This window comes from Chiloscyllium plagiosum, unplaced genomic scaffold, assembly GCF_037043375.1.
Source record: "Chiloscyllium plagiosum isolate Xiang-an unplaced genomic scaffold, Cpla_swu_hap1 HiC_scaffold_14, whole genome shotgun sequence".
NCBI lineage: Eukaryota > Metazoa > Chordata > Chondrichthyes > Orectolobiformes > Hemiscylliidae > Chiloscyllium > Chiloscyllium plagiosum.
This window is the reverse complement of record NW_028270152.1, coordinates 16,516,069-16,542,149: the sequence shown is the minus strand read 5'-3', so window position 1 is coordinate 16,542,149 and position 26,081 is coordinate 16,516,069. Positions and strand designations below refer to the sequence as shown.

At 40.2% G+C, this 26,081-nt stretch overlaps 1 protein-coding gene across 1 annotated transcript in view; it reads left to right on the top strand.

Annotated features, from left to right (window-relative positions):
* The window catches only part of LOC122558846 (transforming protein RhoA), a 53,930-nt gene that overhangs the window by 1,287 nt on the left and 26,562 nt on the right, over positions 1-26,081 (top strand). The gene's annotated exons all lie outside the window — the stretch shown is intronic.

The following is a 26,081-nucleotide window of genomic DNA, read 5'->3' as shown; positions in this document are numbered from 1 at the left end:
TAATGCTATCGTATTTCGCACGACTTTGATGTTTGGCTGTGAATTTTTTTAAGTATATGATCAACGTTGTTTTAGAAGTATTTTCAAAAAACGGAAATATCAGGACATCTAAAATGAGGTAATCTATTTTAAAATGGCAACCGCCCTAAATTTAGATTTTCTTTGGCTTCGGAGTCTTTTTTTTTTGGTGTGCTTGTCATATTTTTGTTGAGATTTTTCGACTTTTAAAAAGGGCGGGGAATTGAAAGCTGTTTTTTTGTGCCTTTTTGTGTTAAAATGTGGTCAGGCTTAGTGTATTTATTTTAAAAGAAATAAGCTGTCTGACGTGTACTATTTAATCTGTGTTCTCATTATGGGTTTCCTCCAGATAAAATCACGTAAACGTCCTTAATAAAAGTGAAATGTTAAGGTACTCGGACGTGGTGTCATTTCCCTATATTTTTTAAACATATTGCCTCCCCTCCATCGATTTTTGGAGAAGCTATTTAATGCTATTTAAGAGCTGCAGCCTGAATATTCATCCTTATTTTGAAATGGCTATGGCGGCTTTCCTGTGTTTTTTTTAAGCCACGTTGACTTTTTTTCCTTTCCCTGACAAAGATTTGTGAATATTAATTTTGATAGTTTATGAATTAGTAGACCAAAGAGAAAGAATAGAACTGAGGAGGTGCATCCTAAACAGTTCTGATGTCTTGGCTAACGCCACATCTCTGGGGATAACATTTTCTCAATGAAGGAAGCTTTTATTGTTTCCCATACGCAAAAAAGGGAACTGGTTCTGATGCTATTGGAACATCAAATGCAGTTTCTTGCCTATGTAAATCTTGTAAATGTTTTCATGTTTTATACGCACTGGGTTGATTAGTGTTCAACGTTTCTAGAGTGTTTGTTATTTAGTGTACTCCAGAATCATCCACCATTGTAAAATTTATTGTGCTACAATGTACCCTGACATTTGATCACTCAAACATGATATTCGAGTTGCAGTGAATTTCACAAAACCGAATTTGTGTGCCAAGCTTTTGAACCTGATCTCCTCCTGTAAATGTGACATAAACCAATTTTATTCAGGGGGTGGGGTGCGCTTCATGCGTGCTCAGAGATGGTAACTGTCTTGAGACTAGGACGGTTCTAGGTTTGAGCCTGTCTTTGATTTAGCTAATCTCTATTGAGACAGCAGTGTATGTACAATTGGCTGCAGTGCATCTCGTGAAGGGTAGGTTGATCGTGGCTGTCGCAACCAGTCATTGTGCAGAGAATCTTGCACGGTTTGCGTGGTGTTTGGCTGTGATGCCTTCCATAGTTGCACAGCTTACTAATGTCAGCAGTTGAAGACCCACACATCGGGGTGAAAAAAAATTATCACTGAATGTGAAATTTTGATAGTGCTTGGTAATATATAACTGTGTGCCCATAATAAAATGCCATGTCTGCACAAGTGGGAGAAATCTAAAACCTAATTCTCTATAAGGGGATTGGAGTCTGTTGCTGTGTTCTGTATTCCTGTATCTTTTTGCCAAAGATTAGTGGGATGTAAACATTGTTTATTTTGGTGAGGAGAGCATAGAGAATGGTCAGCTAAATAAGGAAATGCATTAACCTTTCTAATAATAGAAAAATGTAAAAGGAAAGTTTTGCTTATCCCTCCTAATATCTGCTCAGGATCAATTTATTTTCCTTTTTTCTTAAAATTCTTCATTGGAATCGTGGTGTTGCTGCTTAGGCCAGAACTTGGGGCCTTGGAGATCATTGTAGTATGCCACTGCTTGAACCTCAGCAGTCTTAGCAACTAAGTAAGGTATTTATAGGATTTCACTGGTGATGAAGGAACACTCTTTTATTTCCCAGCCAAGTGATGCTGTTTGACCTGGAATGGGTTGTGATCCCATGTGCTTGCTGGTCTTTCCTTCAAAGTTTAGGGGTTCATGAGATTAGGAAGTTGAAAGAGCCTTTGGTGAGTTAATGTTGTGCATTTTCACAGTGAATGTTGTGAAAATACGTAATTCTGCTGAGGCTGGTACAATTGCAACACTTACACCCATCCAGATGCCTTTTATGATTAGGGAAGGTTTAGAGGGATATAGGCCAAATGCTGGCAAATGGGTCCAGATTCGGTTAGGATATCTGGTCAGCATTGCCGAGTTGGATGGAAGGGCCTGCTTCCATGCTGTACATCTCTGACTCTGTAGAAGATCAAAAATAGTATGTAGAACAGTTGCCTTTAAAATCTGAGAGGAGCAACAGCCAGAAGAACCTTTGCTGTAGTAATTGTGAAGATTTTATGAATTGCCTCAGTGCAAATTCTGATCGCATTATATATATCAGAGAAGTAATCTATGCATGGTTCCTTTTCAATGGTGTTGTGCTAAAGTGTATTTTAAGTCCCTGGATTTTGTACAACTGTTGTTGCATATTGCAAAAATGATGCACTGATGAATGACTGAATGATGGAATGTTATGACAATCAATCAGGTTATGCTAGGAGTCCTGGGTTTAAGTCCCACCTGTTCCAGAGATGAGAGAACATTTTGAACAGGTTGATTGGAAAATATGTGGTGTCTTGGATGGTGTAGACCTTATTGAGTTTAAAGCGATGTTCACAGAGAAAAGTGGGGAGTATTTCTCCTATCATGCTCTTGACTTGTGTCTTGCAGGTTACACTTCCTCTGTAAAACTCCTTGCAATATTCATCTGTATAAGAGGTGCAGTAACTAGGTGCATAATCCAAATGTGCAATTCCAGAGTCGTCCTATCACTTCCCTGTTTTAAAACTTAAATTTAAACATTAGCTTTATACAAGTTAATGTCTAACCAGTGTCCTAGCATAAAATGATTCCTGCATGAAAGTAGCCTCATTACTGTGCCTTAACCCTGAAAACTGCGCAAAATAATCTACAAATCTGTTAGTCATAAAATTCTGTGTCGTGGTGATAAAGCAGGTATTACTGGACAAGTAATTCAGATGCCTGGACTAATGATCTAGAAATAAGGTAAAATATCATTTGGCTAATCATGAACCCACTGACTTGACAGAAAAACATCTAATTCAGTAAAATCGTTTTGAGCAAGGAAAGTTGCCATCCTGATTGGATCAGATGAATAATTGACTTCAGAACCACAGCCATAAGTTATGAAAGTTAGCTGACCTCTGAAAATACCTAACAAAGCACTCAGTTGCTTCAAGATCTGCAATAAATGTTGACCTGGCTAGTCATGTTCATACCACGCAAATAATTTTTTTAAATTAGAAAAAAATTGTCACCAGCCACAGAATATTGATGCCAATGAACCTCCAGTGAAGTGATTAAACCAATAGGTTTTTTAGTATGTGTTTTTTTTTATTCACCTCCAGTTTCCACGCTGCCACTGGCATGGACAAGCCTGCATCTACCAGCACTTTGAGTTGTACAATTTAAAGACACAACTTAAATTGGAGCTACAAAATCTGTAGTTGTACTGCTGCTTTTCCAGTGAATGTAGTGAAAATACACATTCTGCTGAGATGTCTGTAGCATCTCAAAAATAGTATGTAGAACAGTTGCAGTTAAAATTGGAGAAGAGCAACAGCCTGATGAATCTTGCTGCAGTCATTGTGAATTGTTTCAGTGCCAATTCTGATCACGTTATACGTATGAGACCAGCAATCTATGCTTCTGTTTCCTTTATGTTGTGCCAATCTGAATTGTAAATCTCTTGATTTTATATATCCATCATCTATTTTTCTTTTGTTTATACTGAAATATTCCAAAAGATGAGAACTATTTATTTTAAGAAGGCCAGGTATCCCAGTTGGAATGGGTGTGTTGCATTTTGAAAATAACCAAGCAAAGTTATTTTCAATCATTGGTGCTCTTGAACTATATAAATAGTGCTGAGAGTTCAATCATCCCAATCAATATTTAGCATCGCTCTAAAATCCTGTCTTCCTGCATCCTTTTATAACTTTTTTTTCATCTAGTCCTTCAGTGACAGTTTGCGCCTTGTGGTGTTTTCAAAATTCCATTTGATCTTCGTGATATGGAGGGGATTAATTTTGATTTGTCTCATTCGAGTAGTGATAATCCTCATTAATATGCCCGTTCTTATTCCAGTTTACCAAATGTTAGAACAACCTTTTGTTGCACACCTGCTTAAATAACTCCCAATTTTAAAACTCATGACAAGACCTCTTAACTTTCACTGAGAAAAGTCCAATTTCCAAGTGGTTCTTAATTCTTCTAATTGAAATGTTTCTGTCCTTCCTACAGCTGCCACAATTGCACGTGATACAGCATAACCAATATTTGTGCTAACTCCATATTACTTTCCTATTGAATATAAGACAGTAGTTGGACCTCCAACTCGAGTACTATGTGCAGTTATGAGTACCACACTTCAGGAAGGATTTGAATACATTGGCGAGCCTGCAGAAGTTTACAGTGGTTCTGAGGATGAGAACTTCATTTATTGAAATATTGGAGAAGTTGTGTCTGTTCTGGACGCAGATGGGGGAAAAACGACTCTAACTTGTAAAATGATCAAGAAAGATAGCACATTTTAAAGTAATTTGCCAAATATGATAGCATCTGGAATATGCATTATGGCAATGTGATGGAGGCAGATTCAAATGAGGCATTGAAGAGGCATTAGACAAGGAAAAGGCAGGAAAATAACACTAAACTATAACCCTCATTTAGAGAGCCAGCGGTAGTGTGGATATGACGGGCCACATGGCCTCTTTCTGCACCATAATGAAAAATGCAGTACATTTGTTTTTCTTCATCTTGATACCTACACCTGGAAAGCTCTATATCGAGCAAACCTTTTATTTACCCTGCACCTGTGGGATCAGGAATGTGCTGGTTGGTCAAATATTCCAATAATCAAGAGGTAAGCATAAATCCTGACCAAGTGAAGCTTCGCGACATCAATATCCTTCAAAAAACCTGTTTAAAAAGATCAACACAACTCCTGAAATCAAGGTAAAAACACATAGTAAGTAATAGAAACATAATGCTGGGGGTATACACATCACTGTACTTTATTTACAGCATAAACACTCAGACTTCGTGGTATTTGAGGTGTATAATTTTTGCTGGTTTATCAGGGGTGCTGCTTAAAACCAAGGTGCTGCTTAAAACACATCTATGTCCTTTTTGCTCTTTGTTAAGAATTTTATCTAGCATTTTTCAAATGACCCTGAATTTCCAAAGGCCCTGCTACGTCAACACACCATGTTCCCTGGCTAGCTTTTCTCTTAGGCCAGTTGCAGTGCTCCAGTGAAGCTCAGCACAAGATGGAAGGACAGCGTCTCATTTTCTGCTTGGAGACCCTGCTGCCTTCATTATTGGGTTAAATAATTTTAGAACCTGAACGCCTTCAATTTCCTTTTTCCACCCAGACACCCAGGCCCTATCATGTCATGGACTGCTTTCAGCACAGCCAGCCCATTTTCACCTACTTATTGTCCACATTATCGTCTTTTCTTTGTCAATGGCATGTTAACATTAATCCCTCACGCTTGCTGTCCATCTATCTGTTCACTGCCTTATGTCCCTCATCGCTGTCTTCAGCCTATAAACCACTTTTTCCAAGCAGTATCAGTTCTGAAGAAATTCTGGACTTAAAATGTTAACTCTGTTTCTGTCACCACAGATGCTGCCTGATCTGCAGCATTTTCTGTTTTTGTCTCAGATTTCCGGCATCCACAGCTCTTTGTATTTTAATATTTTCCGTTCTTTTATACAAAATATAACTGAGAAATTTCTCTAAGAGTGGTGAGATTATGGAATTCACTGCCACAGAAATTGGTTGAGGCCAAAATATTGTTTTCAAAAAGGTGGTAAATATTGCTTTTGTGGCTAAAGGGATCAAGGGATCTAGATAAAGGGCAGAATTCGTATTGAGCTTGATGATCAGCTGTAGTCCTATTGAACTGCAGAACAGGATTCAGCGTTGAATGATCTACGACTGCTCCTATCTTCTGTTTCTAAAATTTGGCATTACATTGAATCTGCTAGTTAGCTGTACTTTGGGCCAATTTAGTGCAAATCCTACTTGCATGCCTCCGTTTGTTTGAAAATAAATCCTGTTTTGTGCTCACTTCCATCCACAAAAATCCTGATTTTTTGACCCTCCCCTTCTTCTAAAATTATTTAGCCTTACTTAATCTGTTCCAAATGTAAGGCCAAATAGTCTCTTGTTTCATTTAATGTTTTTCCAATTATATTTGCTGGTATAGATGCTCTGTAATCTAACTGAAATTAGCTAGGTTCAATTAATTATCTCTATCATTGACCTAGCTTGTAATGTGACTTTAATCAGGTTACAGGTGTTAATTACCAAAATGTACAACCTGCAGAGTTTTGGTGCAGTGGGTAGTGTCCTTGCTTAGAGTTAAAACTCTAGTTTCTAATTCCACCTCAGGAGTTTGTAGCCAAGGAAGATGCATTCATGATATGGCCAAACAGGTTGAGTTGCAATCTACAAATCCTTTCAGGATACCCCAATGATGGGCAGTAACAGCAAGAGAAATGCCTGGTCAGCCATGTGATGGAGGTAATATTAGATGTTTCAACTATCACAACCTATAGCTCTGAACTGCAACATGTATATTACCAGAGCAACTGGGACTTGAGTGAACTGTGACACAGCACAAATGTTGGTTGCTTACTTTTTTCTGCAAACTAGAACAAAGGTCTATAACTTGGTATGTAATCAAAACAGCAAGATCATCTATACTCTTTTTTTGCCTTTTGTTTCCACAAGACTTTAAACGTTGCACTCATTTCTCTCTTCCTGTATCATATTTGGAATTGTTTTAGTTTAACAAAGTCAGAAACTTGTTTGGATTACTTTGGACTGCAATTGAAATTCTCAAGTAACAATTCAGTTTTTGTCTTGGGGCCATGTTAGCTTCTCAAACTAAAGTTGTTCAACATTTCAAAACTGTATAATGGCTTTTTTTTTTAATTCTCAAATTTCTGGAATAACTTCCATCCCTGAACAATGTTACAGCTGTTTTTCAGAAGAATGCAATATATTTAATTTTTGTTATGCCATAAGAATTCTTTTAATCAAGGCTGTTATGGATGTATGTGATGCCAATATAGTGGGTCTGTGTAGGAAGGGGTGGTAATCTGAGGGAAATGCAAATTATTGTGCTTGCAGAAATGCAAGTTGGAAAGCAGAACAAACAAGCATTACAATGAACCTAGAATCTTTTTTTACCACTGCAAGTGCCTAAAAGGTGAAGTACTACTTATTTTAAAACTTATTTTTAAACAAATTTGAAGGAGTGGATGATTTGGGATTTTTGAGGTAAAGGGTGGGTAGAAGGCGAGTAAGTATTTAAAAAGAAAAGGCTAAATAAACTATATTTTGCTGGCCTTAGGAGCACCAAGTAATCAAAGGCTTCATACAGGTTAATTATACTACTGTGTCGTAGTTGAGGGTATGCTCGCCGAGCTAGGGAGTTGATTTGCAGATGTTTTGTCCCCTGTTGAGGTGACATCCTCAGTGCTTTGGAGCCTCCTGTGAAGCTCTGCTGTATTGTCTTCTGGAAGTTTTTATGGTCATCTGGGAGACTAAACCCCTTCAGAATAATATATCTTAAATTCAGGCGCACTTTATGTAGGCATGAAAATTAAAGCTTCAACAGTACCATACCTAAAGTCTTGTCTTATATCAAACTGCCTCAGCAAGTAATGTACATATCTGTGAAACCCAGCTTGTGGATTTGATAATGTTTCACATACCCGATTTGTCACTGGAATGCACAGATGGTCCAAAGTGGCTCATGTTGGACAATTTTTGCCAATCCATTGCATTCACCGTATGTCTAGCAGTGCAGCTAAGATACTGGATTGTGCCCTTTTTATATAAAAAAAAATACAGAGGAACCTGATTGTCCGAACGAGATGGGCGGACACTATTTCGTTCAGATAATTGATTGTTTGATTAATCGATTCAATGCCTTTCCTCTGGGGCTTGGAGTTTTCTGTAAAGTCTGCTTCCTGTTCAGGAGATAAGGCAGCATTACAGCATGCAAGAGCCCTCCTTGCCACCCCATCCAACACCATGCTCCTGCCCACTCCCTAACCCCATCCAACACCGCCTGTCTCCTCCCCCACTCCCCCGCGTGGCCCCGCCCCCTTCTCCAGGATAGCCGGAATGGACAACAACAAGACTGTTGTTGCTGCTGTTGCTGCTACTGCCTTTTGGGGTGGGTGAGTCTCCAAATAGCACGCGCACAATGTTTTGACAGGTTCCACTTTTCCCCTGTACTGGACAATGTTGGAGAGATTATCTGGCGGGGGGCGGGGGTGTATGCGGGGTTTAGGGTACATGCCTGTGTAAAATTCCAGGGAAAGTGTGAGGAGAGAGAAAGATAGATAGATATCTCTATCATTTAGAGATGGTGCCTGCGCTCCCATCAGTCCAGGACTGTTCTCTGTAGCACTTTTAATCACTGTAAACAAAAGACTAGATCAGTGTTGAACACGTCTTTGATGTAATGTTTCTGTTGGGACCCCGAGATCTCCTTCGCATATTCTGATTTTCGGATAGTTGGTATTCAGATAATCAAGGTGCCTCCGTATACAAGTGATGCACCCATCACCAAGTTAAGCTTGATGAGGGTGCTGCTGTTCCTTAGTATGAGTAATCGCACATTTCGCAGTGTTGCTAAGCAAGGATCTTACCAGGAAACAACCTTAAATTTTGAAAACAAACTGTGTTTAATTCATAAGCTGTTTTATTACTTGACTCTGAGTTTGTTATGTAAAGCTTTAAATGTATTGCTGTTATGCAAATGATTACTTCATTCCCTAAACAGCAAATTATATTGAATTTAACTTGTGGATGAATCAAATTATGTATATATTCAAAGGTCTTGATATACCAATGTAATTTGTAGTGCTGCAGCCTGTCCTCTATTAACCTAAAAGAGAAAGATCAAATCAACTGTTATGTACTTCATGGTGTTCATCCAGGACATACTTTGCATCATTTTCTTAACACTTGAATAAATTGAGATGCGTTATTATAAAGTTTGATAAAGTAGTGTTGTTATGACTTATAGTCAGTCTGATTTTTAGCGCCAATGAAGCAGTTTCTCAAGTATGTAAAATAGAGCAAAGCAAAAGCATGTGGTTGAAAATTTAAACAAAACACTGTTTAGAAGAATATTCCCCAAAAATGCAAATTGCTCAAAGTATTATGTGCTGTCAAATGTACTGTTGACATGAAAACAACATGCTGGAGATCACAACGGGGTCAGATAGCATTCATGGAGAGAAAGCGAGCACGCTAATGTTTTGAGTCTAAATTACTGTTCTTCAGAGCTGAAGTGAAGCATAATTTGGCAAAAGGTGCCAGAATACAAAATTTTGGCTCTTTTGTTTGAATTTAATATTTACACTAGAAGGAGTACTGGTGAAATAATATATTGCCCAAGTGTAAAATAACAGCCATCCTATTAAATGTTTTCTTCTGGGGAAAACTCTAAGCCATTTCCTGACTCTTTCCAAAGCAGTTTGGTTGGCTTCACGATTGTAAATCTGATGTGATAAGTCCAAACCCATTGGATCTGAAATGCCATAATTTATTGACTTGGAGCTAAGACCTTGAATACATTTGGATTGTTTGCAAAATATGATCATTTATAAAATGTGTAACTAAAGTTAATGGTAGTTGTCTTTCCCTCTAGAATAGGGGTTTTCAAGACTATGGGACATATTTTTAAGGTGAGAGGAGAGATTTACAGACCTGAGGAACAAATCTTTTTTTCAGGGTGGTTGCATGTGGATATGAGCAGGAGCAGGTAGGTGTCAATTTAATTTGGGATTATGTTTGCTATGGACTGGTTGGTCCGAAGGGTCTGTTTCCATGCTGTATCACTAACTTGCATTCAATGGGGAGGAATTTTCACTGAGTCAAAGAGCAGCATTCCTTTCTGTAGGATGGAAAGACAAGGTTTTCAACGTTTAATTTACAAATCTGCACAATATTTTTCATGAATAAATACATGATCCCAGGCAGCCACATACAATAGTCAGAAAAATGTATCCTTTTTTTTAGCAGTACAGATTTGTATTACAACAGTGACAAGCCAGACATAAAATAAATGTAGCTGTAATCACTGACAATGTTCTGACTTATCCAAAACGCCTTCATGATTTTCATAAATTTCATTTATCTGGCCATGGATCAAAATATTGAGAAATTAAACAGTGTCTATGGGCTGCAAACGCTGGAATGTGTGATTTTAATACGTAAGGAATACTAGTCAGACCATAGATGGAACAGTTTTGGGTCCCTTTTATCTAAGGAAGGACATATGTATTGGAAGCAATTCAGAGAGGCTCACTAGACTGATCTCTGGTATGGTAGACTTGTCTTATAGGAGAGTTCAAGTAGGGTGAGACTCTATTCATTGGAGTTCAGAGGCTGAGAGGCAACTTAATTAAAACATGAGATTCTTGCATGAGGTAAGTTTGATTCTCCGTGTGGGAGAGTCTAGGACCAGAAGGCATAATCTCAGAATAAGGGATCACCCATTTAAGACCGATGAGTAAGAAGCCAAAGTGGACATCAGCCCCTTTTTAGAAAATGAGGCTTGGGAAATAATATTAGGGAATCAGAAATTGGCAGAAGAGTTGAATAAATACTTTGCATCAGTCTTCACCGTAGAAGACATTAACAGAATCCAAGAATATTTAAATATTCGGGGGGCGGGGTTGGAAAGGAGAGAAAATAATATGTTGTGAGAGGGGGAAAAACGTGTTTGGAAACTAATGGGGCTAAAGACTGTTAAATCCTCCCTCGACCTGATGGGATGTGTCCTAGGATGTTAGAAGTTGCTACAGAAATGGTGGATGCTCTGGTAGCAAGCTTTCAAGAATCCTTATACTGGAAAAGTCTGAGGATTGGAAAACTGTTAATATAGCACCTTAATTTAAAAAGGGATGAAAAGCAGGTAACTATAGGTCAGTTAAATGGGAAAATGTTGAGTCTTTTATAAAGCATATAATAGAGCATTTAAAAATGCATAATATGATCAAACAGTCAGCATTGCATCATGGGGCAAATCATACCTGAAATCTTCTAGAATTCTTTTGAAGAGTTAGTTACAGAGAGAAAGTGGGAGAATGGGGTTGAAAAACATATCAGCCAAGTATGAATAGCAGAGCAGACTAAATGGGCTGAGTGGCCTAATTTCTACTCCTATGTCTTATGGTCTTATATTTACTATTTCCTTTTTTGTTCTACTTGTGAAAACGTTTGGATTTTCACAAGATGTTTGAAAAGGTACCACACAAGGCACACATCAGATGAGAGGCCATGGAGTTTGAGGTGGTATATTGGCATGGATAGAGAATTGGCTAATTAATAGAATTGGGAGGGGGGAGACGTGCGTCTTTTTTTCAGGATGAAAACCTGTAACTAGTGTGCCAAAGGAATCCATGCTAGAATCACAATTACTTAGAATGTACTAATGACTTGGGGAAGGTGAACTATGACCAAGTTTTTGAGTGATGCAAAAATAGTTTAAGGCAACTGGTAAGGATGATGCGCACACAATCTTGCATTGTGGTACAGAAAGGTTAAACAAGTAGTTGAAAACTTGACAGATGGAATATAATGTGTAAAAATATAAAGTTATGCTCTTTGGCAGAAAGAATGTAGGGGTTGAATATTACTTAAATGGAAGAAAACTGTGGGAAACTACAAAACAGGATTTGGGTGTCGTTATCCGTGAATTATAAAATGCCAGTTTCCCCAGTTCATTGGGTGTTAGCAAGGGCAAATGGAATGTTGGCTTTTATTTCAAAGGGATTGGAGTATAAAACTATAGAGATTTTACTATAATTAAACCAGAAACTAGTCAGCCTATAGCTGGTATACTGTGAACAGTTTTAAATCCTTCTTTATTTAAAGAAAGATAAAGCATTTTGAGGTAGACTGGAGGAGATTCACTCTACTGATACAAAGTATGGATGGTCTGTCTTATGAGGAGAATTTGAGCAGATTGGGTTTGAACTCATTGGAATGTAGAAGAACATAGAAAACGTTCAAATTTATTTTAGAGAACTTGACAGGTAGATGTTGTTGAAAGATGTTGTTTCCTCTTGTGGCAGAGTCTAGGACCAGAGGGCAAATCTTTGGAGAAGGGTTTGCAGATTTGAATTGAGAGTTATGAATCTGTGGAATTCTTGACTACAGATGGCTGTTGAGGCTGGATCCTAAGTAAATTCAAGGCTGAAATAAACACTAAGTGAATAAAAGGTTATGGAGTAAAGAGCAGGAAAGGTAGAGAGAAGAATTATTGGATCAGCAGTGATCTCATTGATTGGCAGAACAAACTCTGGACTGAGTGCATGATTCTGCTCTTGCACCTTGTGGTTTTATGGGAGGTTTTAAATGCATCCCACTTGTATGGGCGACTACATGGATTACTTGCTGGGAGCAGTTAAGTCCCATTGTTTTTGTTCCAAAAGATCTGAGAGAAATTTAGATGACTTGTTGAGATACTAATTTGTAAGTCCTCCAGTCATCCCAAACTCTTTACTGCCAAGTCTAATACTTTTGAAATATTGCCTTTTTTTTCTAAAATATAGGAATGCAAATATTATAAGCTGTTACTTTGGGAACAACATAATCTACCTTGATGTAAAACCAGCCTGCTTTTAAAAACTGTTGTGTGGGGATGGACAGGTTTGCTGCTTTATTGACTTTGTGATATTAATTACCGGCTAGGATACAAGAACTAACTCCCTTCGTCTTCTGTGAAATAATGCTATACAGTCATTTACAGCCGAGGAAGGTAAATGGAATCACCAGTTGAAGATTTCACCCAAGAAATAGTACCTCCAACAGTGCAGCATTTCCTCAGTACTGCAGTGTGGGTATCCCCCTGGGCTCGCTGCTGAGGTCTCTGAAATGGAACTTTAGATCCGTAACGCTCTGTGATTGCCATGCCAGCGCTGAACCATAATAGACAGACTTGGGAGCAATGGGAGGGATATTAACTCTTTACTGTCTCAACCCAATTGCAAGCAGGCATTATTTCTGAACCAGAAAATGCAAATATATGTTCAGAATCCTTTTACAAAGTAATTGGTTTTCCAGGGCAGTTGAATAATCTGGAAGTCACTCAGCTCTTTTTAATTGGTCTTTCATTTGCACAGTTTGGGATAAAGGATCTTGACCAGTCCAAAATTTAAGAGTTTCTATGTAACAAGTTGGGATATTCAGAGGCAAGTTTTAAAACATTAGTTGAACACTTAATGATGTTTGGCCATCTATTGATTTGCCTTGAAAGATAAACTACCTTTACATATAGCTACACTTTCAACCTCATAATGGATATAATGAGGACGATGGGCATCTTTTACTGTTGTTTTGATACTGTTCGAGATCATTTGGGTGTAGGTATCACTGTAACGACCAGCATTTGTTACCCATCCCTAGGTGCTCTTGAACTAATTGGATCTCTAGGCCACTTAAGAGGACAGTTAAGAGTCATTCAAGTTGTAGGTCTGGAGTTACATGTGGGCCGGATATGGTAAAGATGTTCTTTTTTTATCTAAAGGATCTTGAACCGGATCAAATGAATTCCAGCTGTAATTTTCAGAGATGAGCAGCTGATCAAATTTAAGCAAAAACTTCAGAGTTTGGGTGGAGGGAGTGTAATTTTTTGTTTTGTACTTAATGTTTGCTCTTTACAATCTCTCTCATCTTGTCTGTAATTAGCAGAAACTGGAAATGACTGAAAGAAAATTAATTGTTCTGTCTGTCTTGCCAGGGCAAACATGTTTGCAGTAAACATTTGAAGTTTAAATCCCTTCAGCTCAGAATTTGAGCCAGAGGCTAAACTGCAACGTACCAGGAAGGGGGAATGTTTCCAGAACTCTCTGTACCAGGAGGCAGTCACGTTTTCCTTTTAGAAAAGGGTCTTCTGATTTGGCTAATGGCCAGGGACACTGAAAGCAGGTGTATCAAGTTCTGATATTAGGCAATTGGGAAGAGTCAGCATGGTTAGTAAATTTCCTTAAAAGATAAAGGGAAGCTTGTGGATGTATTGTACTTGGGGGGTGGTGTGGGGGTGCAGAGGTTGCTGGAAAGGCTCATCAGGTCTGCCAGCACCTGTGAAGAGAAATCAGAGTTAATGTTTTGGGTCCGATGAACCTTCCTCACAACTTGGATTTACAGAAGGCGTTTGATAAAATGCCATTTAAGTTTGGCATATCAAGGGAGGCATTGGCCTAGCCTTATCACTAGGTCATTAATCCAGAAATATAGTTCGTCTCATGGGGACACTAATTCAAACCCCTGGTTCAAAAAAAATCTGGAATTAAAAATTACTAACCATGAAACCATTGTTTGAAAAGCTCATCTTCATTACTAATAGCTCATGGGAAAGAAAATCTACCACCCTCGCCTAATGTGACTCCAGACCGACAGCAATGTGGTTTACTCTCGACTGCCCTCTGAAATGAGAGAAAAAGAGGACTGCAGGTGCTGGAAATCAAAGTCAAAAAGTGTGGCGCTGGAAATGCATAGCATGTCAGGCAGCATCCAAGGAGTAGGAGATCCCTGATGACGGGTTTATTCCTGAAACATCGACTCTCCTCTTTGAATGCTGCTTGACCTGGCCTTTTCCAGTGCCACACATTTCAACTCTGCCCTCTGAAATGGCCTAGCAAACCACTGTCGTATCAATTTCTAAAAGACTTAATAAAGAAATGAAGTTAGGTGGACCACAATGGGCCAGGCACTGGGAACAGCAGAAACAGTCCTGTTTACCCTGCAAAGTCCTCCATACGAAGCTGGTCAGACTATATTTGGAGTATTGTGCACTGTTTTCATCCCATATCTCAGGAAGGATGTACTTCTCTGGAGCATGTTCAGAGGAGGTAGAATGATCCCAGGAATTGAAAGCTTGACATATGAGGAACTTTTGAGGACTGGGTTTATACTTAATAGACTTTAGAAGGTTATGGGGAGACCTAATTGAAACAAACAAAATGCCGAATGGCCTGGACAGATTAGATGTTGGGAAGATTGGTAGGAGAGACTAGAACCCAATGACACAGCCTTATAGTAGAGGGAGATGAGGAGTAATATCCTTAGCCAGAGAGTAGTGAATGTGTGGAATTCATTGCCACAGAAGGCTGTGGAGGCCAGCTCATTGAGTATATTTAAGACTGAGATAGGTAGATTCTTCTGTATCAGAGGTTACAGGGAGAATGGAGTTGAGAAACATATCAGCCATGATTTGAATGGCAGAGCAGACTCGATGGGCTGCATTACCTAATTTCGGGTTTTATGGCCTCCTGCCAAAATTGGGACAGGTATCTCAGACAAGTCAAGCAATAGCCTGACATAATCACACTCATGGGATCATACCTTACGCATAATGTCCCAGACACCACCACTATTCCTGGATATGACCTGTCCCAGCAGCAAGCAGATGTGGTAAGTGGTATGCAGCCAGGAGGGAATTGCCCTGGAAGGTCTCAACATTGACAGCAGACTGCCATGAAGCCTCATGACCTCATTAAACATGGGCAAGCAAACCTGTTGATTACCAAAGAAACCATCCATGCTCAACAATGTTTGGAGGAAGCTCTGAGGATGGCAAGAGCACAAAATGTACTCTCTGTGGCGGATTCCACTGTTTACCACCAAGATCGCTTGGCAACAGTACCACTAATTGACCTGGTCAGGTCCTAAAGAACACAACTGCTAACCTGGGTCTGCTGCAGGTGATGAGGGTACCATCAAGGGAAAACATACCTGACTTCATTCTTTATCAGTCGACCGGCTGTTGATGCAGGTGCTCATGACAGTATCGCTAAGAGTAACAACGGTACAGTTATTTTGGAGACAGGTGAAAGTGGGCACAGCAGATGCTGGAGATCAGAGTCTAGATTGGAGTGGTGCTGGAAAAGCACAGCAAGTCAAGCAGCATCCGAGGAGTAGGAAAACCCTGATGAAGGGCTCCTGCCCAAAACGTCGATTTTTCCTGCTCCTCAGATGCTGCCTGACCGGCTGTGCTTTTCCAGCACCACTCTAATTTTGACTCATTTTGGAGACATAGACATGCCTTCACATTGAGGATACCCTCCATACGGTGTGGCACTATTACCATGCTAAATGGAACAGATTAGCAACTCGAGACTCTGTATCCACGAGGCCATGTGGGGCTACCAATACCAGCAGAATTGTACTCCAACACAATTCACAGCCTCATGTCCTGGCATATCCCTCACTCGAGCAGTACCATCAAGCCAGGTGTTCAACCCTGGTTCAATGGGGAATGCAGGACAGTATACCAGGAGCATTACCAGGCATCCCTGCAAATAAGGTGTCAACCTTCTCAAGCTACCAAACCGGTCTACATGCATGCTGAACAGCATAAGCAGCAAGCGATAACCAGCTAAGTGATCTTACAACCATCAGATCAGATCAATCCTGCCACATCCAGCTGTGTTTGGTAGACAAAGAGAAAACTCACTGGAGGAGGAGGCAACACAAATATCCCCATCCTCAGTGATGGAAGAGCCCAACACATCAATGTAAAAGTTAAGGCTGGAGCGTTTGCGGCAATCTTTAGGCTAGAAGTGCTGAGTGGATGATCCATCGCGGCCTCTGACAGTGGTCCCCAGCTTTACAGATGCCAGTCTTTAAGGAGTAAGTGAGGTCTGCAGATGCTGGAGATCAGAACTGAAAATGTGTGTTGCTGGAACAGCGCAGCAGGTCAGGCAGCATCCAGGGAACAGGAGAATCGACGTTTCGGGCATAAGCCCTTCTTCCTGAAGAAGGGTTTATGCCCGAAATGTCGATTCTCCTGTTCCCTGGATGCTGCCTGACCTGCTGCGCTGTTCCAGCAACACACATTTTCAGCTCAGATGCCAGTCTTTAGCCATTTTTTTGATTCATGACATCCAGAAACAGTTGGAGACACTGGATACTGCAAAAGCTACGGACCATGTCAACATTCTTGACAGTAGTACTGAAGACTTGTGGTCCAGGACTTGCTGCTCCCCTAACCTAACTGTTCCAGTACAGTTACAACACTGGCATCTACCTGACAATGTGGAAAATTGCCCTGGTATGTCTTGTACACCAGTGGAACAAATCTAACTGGTCATTTATCATCTCGTCTATATAATCTTGATCATCAGAAAAGAGATGGAAGGTGTCACCAACAGTGCTATCAAGAGCACTTGCTCAGCAATAACCTGCTGATCTTCAGTTTGGGTTCTGCCAAGGCCTCACAGCTCCTGACCTCATTACAGTCTTGGTTCAGATGTGGACAAAAAAGCTGAATTCCTGAGGTGAAGTGAGAATGATGGTCCTTGTCATGAAGGCCAAATTCAGAGTCTGGCATCACCTGACCCCCTAGTAAAACTAGAATTCATGAGTATTAGGGCAAACTCTCTCTACTGGTGGAGTCTTAGCTGGAACACAGTTGTGGTTGTTGGATCTCTGTCATCCTGCCTCCAGGGCATCTCTGCAGGTGTTCATCAGGGTGGTGATCTCGGCCCAGCATCATCATCTGCTTTGTCAATGACCTTCACTCCATCATTATGTCAGAAATGGGGATGTTTGCAGATGGTGCTGAACATTACACAAACATTAACAACTCCTCAGATACTGAAGCAGTCCATGTCCAAATGCAACAATAACTGGACAATATCCAGGCTTGGGCTGACAAGTGGCAAGTAGCATTCACACCACACAAGTATCAGGCTATGACTGTCACCAATAAGAGGCAATCTAACCACCGTCCCTTGACGTTCAATGGTGTTACCATCATTGAAATCCACAGAATGTTAATTAGTGGGGGATACCATTGATCGGAAACTCCACTGGACTTGCCACGTAAGCACAATGGCGACAAGAGCAGATCAGAGGCTAGGAATACTCCAGGCAAGTATTTCCCCTTCTGACTCCCCAGAGCCTGCCCACTATCTACAAGTCGGGGGTGTGATGCAATACACCCCACTTGCTGGATGAGTGCAGCTCCGACCACACAAGCTTGACACTACCCAGGACAAAGCAATCCATCTGCTACTGATGCTCAGTAGCAACAGTGTGTACTACCTACAAGATGTACTGCAGAAATTAACCAAAAATCCTCTAATCTTCCAAACTCGTGATAACTTCCATCTAGAAGTAAAAGGGCAGCAGATACAAGACATAGCGCCATCTGTAAATCTCCCTTCCAAGCAACTCTCCATCCTGACTTGAAATAATTGCTATTGCTTCACTGTCATTGTCAAATTCTTGTAATTCCCTCCCTAATAGCAATGCAAGTCAACCTGCAGCATGTGGTCTGCAGAGGTTCAAGAGGGCAGTTCGCCACCACCTTCTCAAGGTCAACTAAGGACTGGCAATAAATCTTGGTGAGCCAGCAATGCCAATGTCTCAGAAGTGAATAATAAGTTTATTGTGGAAAATAACAGCTCATTGTTTAGGGGTAACTTACGAGCATTTGATGGGTCCTTTGGCAGGATGTGACTACTTGTGGCCTGCAGGATTCTGTGCTTGGGCTCTGATGTTTTACAATTTACAACAATGACTTGGATGAGGAGAGCTGTCAAAAGTATTTTGTGAGTAAGAGACAAGGAAGTTACAGGAGGATGTAGGTTGAGTGTGCAAAGCTCTGGCAGATGGGCTATTAAATGGGAAAATGTGAAGTTCTTAACTCTGGCCGAAAGAATAAAGAATATTACCTAAACCGAGGACAACTTCAGAATTCCAAGCTGCAGAAGGATCGAGATGTTCCGGTGCAGAAGAAGTTATTATGCATGTTGGTAAAGGGAACTAGGGAGTACTGTTTTAGAGATTGAGATGAGAAATTGAGAGTTTGATTTTGCAACAGAAGGCAGTTGAGATTAGGTCATTCATGCAGATTGAGGGTTATTAGGGATAGATGGGAATGTGGAATTCCAAACATAAACAGGTCAGCATGACCTTATCAAATGCAGTACTGGCTCAAGTAGCCGAATAACCACCTGCTTCTCTATTTTGTCTTTCATGTGTTCCCTAGTTTGGAAATAAATATTGATACCCAAATAGTATGGCAGATTGCTAGACATTTGATTTAAGATGTCACAACCCATTTTTGGGGGGGTTTTAACTCCAAATCAGTTTGTTTTAGTTTTCAGAACAACTCATCATCAATGAATAATTTTTAGTTCAATGTGGGAATTGCAGTTCATTTGTAATTCTTTGTCCACCTTTTAAAATTACATGCCAGTTGTTTAAATGTATAATAGGCTTAGAGAAGTCGATGTTTTGGATGTAACCCTTCAGAAATGTCAATTTCACCACCACCTGATGCTGCCTGGCTTGCTGTGTTCTTCCAGCTTCCTGCCTGTCAACTTTTTGGATTCCAGCATCTGCAGTTCTTTTTGTCTTTAATTGTTAAATGTTCATCAGTTACATTTGTGCTAATGAACAGCATTAATTGGGATTTCACTGGAGTACATAACAGCATAGAATGGTTCTCTGTATGGACTGATGCTGTACATATTCCAATTCCTCACCTGTTCAACTGTCTGGATACACTTTTTGGCATTTGTCTTTTTTCTCTGGAGGTGGTGGGTTTCTCTGCAAGACCCTATACATGGGAAATCTACCCCTTTTACCTTCATGAATTTGGTGTGGGGGTTGTTTTAAATGCAGAAGTCACATGCAGTAGATATTAACATAGCTCATTGACTGACTCCAAGACTGCTTGTATTTTTTCAGCTTGTGAAGTCCATGTTCTATGTACATACAATTGTACTTGTTCTACAGCCATATTTAAAGGGGGAGCAACTTCAAGGGGGAGCAACTTAGACTGAACTCCAACCAAAAGGTTTATGTTCCATCCATCTAAAAGTTGAAGTTCGAAATTGGAGAAAGGCCAATTTTGATGGCATTAGGCAAGGATTTTCGAAAGCTGATTGGAGGCAGATGTTCGCAGGTAAAGGGATGACTGGAAAATGGGAAGCCTTCAGGAATGAGAACAAGAATCCAAAGAAAGGGTATTCCTGTCAGGGTGAAAGGGAAGGCTGGTAGGTATAGGGAATGCTGGATGACTAAAGAAAGTGAGTTTGGTTAAGAAAAAGAAGGAAGCATATGTCAGGTATAGACAGGATAGATTGAGTGAATCCTTAGAGTATAAAGGAAGTAGGAGTATACTTAAGAGGGGAAAAAAGGGGACATGAGATAGCTTTGGCAAATAGAATTAAGGAGAATCCAAAAGGTTTTTACAAATATATTGAGGACAAAAGGGTGACTAGGGAGAGAATAGGGGCCCCTCAAAGATCAGCAAGGCAGCCTTTGTGTGGAGCCACAGAAAATGGGGGAGATACTAAATGAATATTTTGCATCCGTATTTACTGTGGAAAAGGATATGATAGACTGTGGGGAAATAGATGGTGACATCTTGCAAAGTGTCCAGATTACAGAGGAGGAAGTGCTGGATGTCTTGAAACGGGTAAAGGTGGATAAATCCCCAGGACCTGATCAGGTGCACCCGAGAACTCTGTGGGAAGCTAGAGAAGTGATTGCTGGTCCTCTTGCTGAGATATTTGTATCATCGATAGTCACAGGTGAGGTGCCGGAAGACTGGAGGTTGGCTAATGTGGTGCCACTGTTTAAGAAGGGCGGTAAAGACAAGCCAGGGAACTGTAGACCGGTGAGTCTGACGTCAGTGGTGGGCAAGTTGTTGGAGGGAATCCTGAGGGACAGGATGTACGTGTATTTGGAACGGCAAGGACTGATTAGGGATAGTCAACATGGCTTTGTACGTGGGAATCATGTCTCTCAAACTTGATTGAGTTTTTTGAGGATGTAACAAGGAGGACTGATGAGGACAGAGCAATAGATATGATCTATATGGACTTCAGTAAGGCGTTCGACAAGGTTCCCCATAGGAGACTGACTAGCAAGGTTAGATCTCATGGAATACAGGGAGAACTAGCCATTTGGATGCAGAACTGGCTCAAAGGTAGAAGACAGAGGGTGGTGGTGGAGGGTTGTTTTTCAGACTGGAGGCCTGTGACCAGTGGAGTGCCACAAGGATCGGTACTGGGTCCTCTACTTTTCATCATTTACATAAATGATTTGGACGTGAGCATAAGAGGTACAATTAGTAAGTTTGCAGATGACACCAAAATTGGACGTGTAGTGAACAGGGTTACCTCCGATTATAACAGGATCTGGACCAGATGGGCCAATGGGCTGAGAAGTGGCAGATGGTGTTTAATTCAGATAAATGTGAGGTGCAGCATTTTCGCAAAGCAAATCTTAGCAGGACTTACACACTTAATGGCAAGGTCCTAGGAAGTGTTGCTGAACAAAGAGATCTTGGAGTGCAGGTTCATAGTTCCTTGAAAGTGGAGTTGCAGGTAGATAGGATAGTGAAGGCAGCATTTGGTGTGCTTTCCTTTATTGGTCAGAGTATTGAGTACAGGAGTTGGGAGGTCATATTGCGGCTGTACAGGACATTGGTTAGGCCACTGTTGGAATATTGCGTGCAAATCTGGTCTTCCTATCAGAAGGATGTTGTCAAACTTGAAAGGGTTCAGAAAAGACTTACAAGGATGTTGCCAGGATTGGATGATTTGAGCTATAGGGAGAGGCTGAACAGGCTGGGGCTGTCTTCCCTGGAGCATCGGAGGCTGAGAGGTGACCTTATAGTGATTTACAAAATTTATGACAGGCATGGATAGGATAAATAGACAAAGTCTTTTCCCTGGGATCGGGGAGTCCAGAACTAGAGGGTATAGGTTTAGGGTAAGAGGGGAAAGATATAAAAGAGACCTAAGGGGCAACTCTTTCACAGAGGGTGGTACGTGTATGGAATGAGCTGCCAGAGGATGTGTCGATTTTCATCCAGAAATGAGACAAATATCTAATTGGCCTATTAACTTTTGTTTGATGCATGTACTTAATTTCAATGTCTGTTAACAATTTGCATTATCCACTTTAATATATTACAATGTGTTTTAAGCACTAATATCTGTTTATACAAAGCCAATATAAACATGGGGGCTAGGGTGGGAAAGGAAGGAGCAAAGGGGAAAGGAGCCAGATATGATTTTAGGAAACAATCCTACTAACCCCATGTTTAGAGTTAAAAGCAGATCAATTGCAAAGTGTCCTTTTTTTAAATTAAGGAGAGTTGAGATTGTGGATATCTGTAATTCATGGTTACTTTCTCTGATCTTGTCCTAAACGCCATCTGTGGAAATATATAAACAGTCATATTTAAGCAGCTTCCACCTCATCAAAAGAACTGCAGATGTTTCTTGTAAACCATTTTTTAAAAAAACCTCTCACGACTACTATGCTGGATCGTCAATAGCAAATGCATTAAACATAAGTATAGTTAACTGAGTAATGTTGACTTTTTTTGTCATGAGTGGTCATTCAGCTTATTAAACAAACGAAGTATTGTTAATACTATTGAATAATGTCTTCCATTGGCAGATAGGATCCATCTAAGTGAATGGATTTAATTTACACCCAGTGCAAATGTGATAATCACTTGAGTTAATGCTCAAACTTAATTCTGAACCATTACAGAGGGTGTTATTGTTAATGTGCGGTAGCATGTTACTGTTATATCAGAAATATGTAAAATTCCTTTAGCTGTGGGACTACATACACTTTAAGATTCTGCCATGTGGGCTATTACCATTTTTCTGAAAAATTTTTGAAAGGCTGACTAATTTTTAGAATGTTGCCCCAAATTAAACTTGCTGTTGATTCTAAATGTTTTGAACTTCACAGTCACTGAAATTCTGCTCAAGATGAATATATAAAGCTCTTGGTAAAACTCTTTTGATAGACCTGTTTATGAATGAAAATAACTTGCCATTATGACTCTGTTATATTTTTTTGTTTCTGCCCATTTTTCGATCGGAAAGGTTTTTCAAGCTCTGGAACTTATAAGCTCTGAGACGTCTGGATTTAGGTTTAGAATATTAGAATCCCTACAGTGTTGAAACAGGCTCTTCGGCCCAACAAGTTCACACCAACCCTCCAAAGACTATCCTGCCCAAACCCATTGCCTGCTATTCTTCATTTTACTCCTGGCTAATGCACCTGACGTACCTCTGAACACAACGAGCAATTTAGTATGGCCAATTCACCTACCTGCACATCTTTTGGACTGTGCGAGGAAACCCACACAGACGCTGGGAGAATGTACAGGCTCCACACACAGGGGAAGAAGGTAGCTGGGAATGTGTTTAGTTAGATGAGGGTGGAGCGGGTAAGTCGGAAAGAAGATGGACAAGTAGGATAATTCAAGAGGGCGGTACTGAGTTGGAGGTTTGGATCTGGGAAAGCATCTCCAGCATGCTTTCTGTGGTGCAAGAAGCTTATCAGTGGAGCAACCTGTCAAAATCGCCCAAAGAGCAATCTATAAATGAGCCTCCTGGTCAAATAGAAAGGCATTGCGTCGTAAGCAGTAAATGTTCGTCTAACTCACATTGCTATTTTCAGAATAATTATTGAGAGTACAAATGCATAGGTATTTTTGTGTTTTTCAAATTTAAATTTCCTTTGTAAATATTTCACATTGTATAGGTTTGACTTTAATTATGTGTGCATCATTGTTTGTTGAGAGTAGCTGATTCACTGCGTACAGAGCACTTAGGGACATTTTTATTGTGAAATAAACTCTTTTAAATGTTAATGTTAGTTATTGTGTTCTTCACCATTCTGGGATGGGGCTAAGCCTACCCTCCCTTCTAAGCATTTTCAAAAAGACTGTCTGACATTGCACTCATTTGTGTTGATTTAAAGTATGATAGTGAACTCAAACCTGTGTTAAGAATTATGTCAACTAGTACCCTGAGAAGGATCAACACTGACCCTGCCCTTCAGGCCACTCATTTTCTTATCCTTTACTGTCCTCATCAGCCCAGGAAGCCAGAACCTCACTACTTCACTGCTTCATGCCCCCAAGTCATGTGATCTTATGTGGTGCTGACTTTAATTCCATCCTATCTTAGAGATAAAGTTTTTAAACTTAATGAGTATTCATCACATGCAAATATATTATAAGTATGACCCCACCACACCACAGAACAGGATGAAGCCCAACATGCTGCTGACTTAATCTTTGCAGCTCAACCCAGCATCAGGAAATTGAAATTTTGCATCCTGCCTAATTCAGTCACCCTGCACGCCATGTTTCCTGTTCTGTGGGCTCCATTTTTTTTAAAGAAAAACCCACTTAATGTTCACTTGTACTAAATTTTTCTAGTATCTGTCAGTGAAATACTAATCTTGCAAGCAGAGACATGAGCAGCGGTATGACGTTTTTAGAATGGAGTATAATTTGCTCTTTAAAATAAAAAAAACTCAACTTTTTTTTGTAATTTCTCCACCCTTCCACCCCACTTCCTCAAATCTCTCGAAAGACAGCTTAGCAGTATTCTTCTGATATTCCAGAAAAGCAGATTGTGTGCGAATCTGAGCTGTATATATCAGCTATGCACTCAATTATGGAGCCCATCACATCTAGGCTAAATTCTGCACTTGCAAAATATGTTGATACACTTTTCCAGCAAGGCTTGATGAACTGAATAGGAATGCTTCATGCTACCCCCTCCCCTAATCTTCTGGCCTGAGGTCAAAAACAATTCAAAATACAATAGTACAAATTCTTTTTGTGATCTTCCTACAAATTCTGCCAAAATATCTGTTGGGACATGTTTGTGGCTGTCAACAAATTAAAATTGCTAACTTTCATGACCTAACACAATTACACTATGTTTTGACCTATGTCAGTATATAAAAGTAAGACTGGTATGCAAAACCCAGTAGTTGATGTTTGTACTTACTTTCAAATGCATATTTCATTCACTAACATCTGGTTTCATTGAGTTATAGTTCTAGTTCACTAGCTGAAATAGCTTAGTTGGGAGAACATTAGATTGAAGATCTTAAAGGTCCCTGGTTCAAACTTGGGTTTAAGCTTGAGTGTTTCCTGACAGCACCAGCCTTTATTTTTGGGGCAGCATGGCGGTTCAGCACCAGGGACCTGGGTCTGATTCCAGCCTCTGGCGTCTGTCTGTGTGGAGTTTGCACATTCTCCCCATGTCTGCATGGGTTTCTTCTGCTCCTCCAGTTTCCTCCCACAATCCAAAAATGTTTGAGGTTTGGATTAGGTGAATTGGCCATGCTAAATTACCCATAGTGTTCAGGGATGTGTGGGTTAGGTGCATTAGTTAGGGTTAAATGTAGAGTAATAGGATAGGGGAATGTGTCTGGGTGGATTACTCTTTGGTGGGTTGGGGTGGACTTGTTGGGCCAAATGGCCTGTTTTCACACTGTAGGAATCCTATGATTTTAGTCCTTGATAATTCACAATATCTAAACACCCTTTTTAGTTTTGTTTTGTGACTGTACCGTATGCATGTTAATTCATTCCCTGTCCAGGTGTATTATCAAATGAAAGCAAAATGTTTTGCTTTCAATTTCTGAGTCCTAGAGTCAGTATGCAGCACAGATACAGACCCTTTTTTGGTCCAGCTCATCCATGCCACCAGGCAACGAGCTTTAAAATTTTTTTTGAATCTTTTTCATGTTTCACAACATGCTTCCAATAGCAGGGAGACCAGAATTGAATGCAGTATTCCAAAAGTGACCTGACCAAAGTCCTGTACAGGCACATGATTTCCCAACTCCTCTACACAATGCACTGACCAATAAAGGCAAGCATACCAAACACTACCTTGGCTATCCTGTCTACCAAGAACTCCTAACTTCAAGGAATTGAACCTGCACACCAAGTGTCTCTTGTTTGGCAACACTCCCCAGGCCATTTTATCATTAAATGTATAAGTCCTGCCCTGATTTGCTTTACTAAAATGCAACACCACACACTTGGCTAAATTTAAGCTCCATCTGCCACTCCTCAGCCCATCTATTCAAGGTCCTGTTGTACTGAGATAACCACCCTCACTGACCACTTCACCACAATTTTGGTGTCATCCATCAATTTACTAACCATTCCTCCTACATTCGCATCCAAGCCATTTTATATAAATGACTAGCAGAAATTTACACAACAAATAACA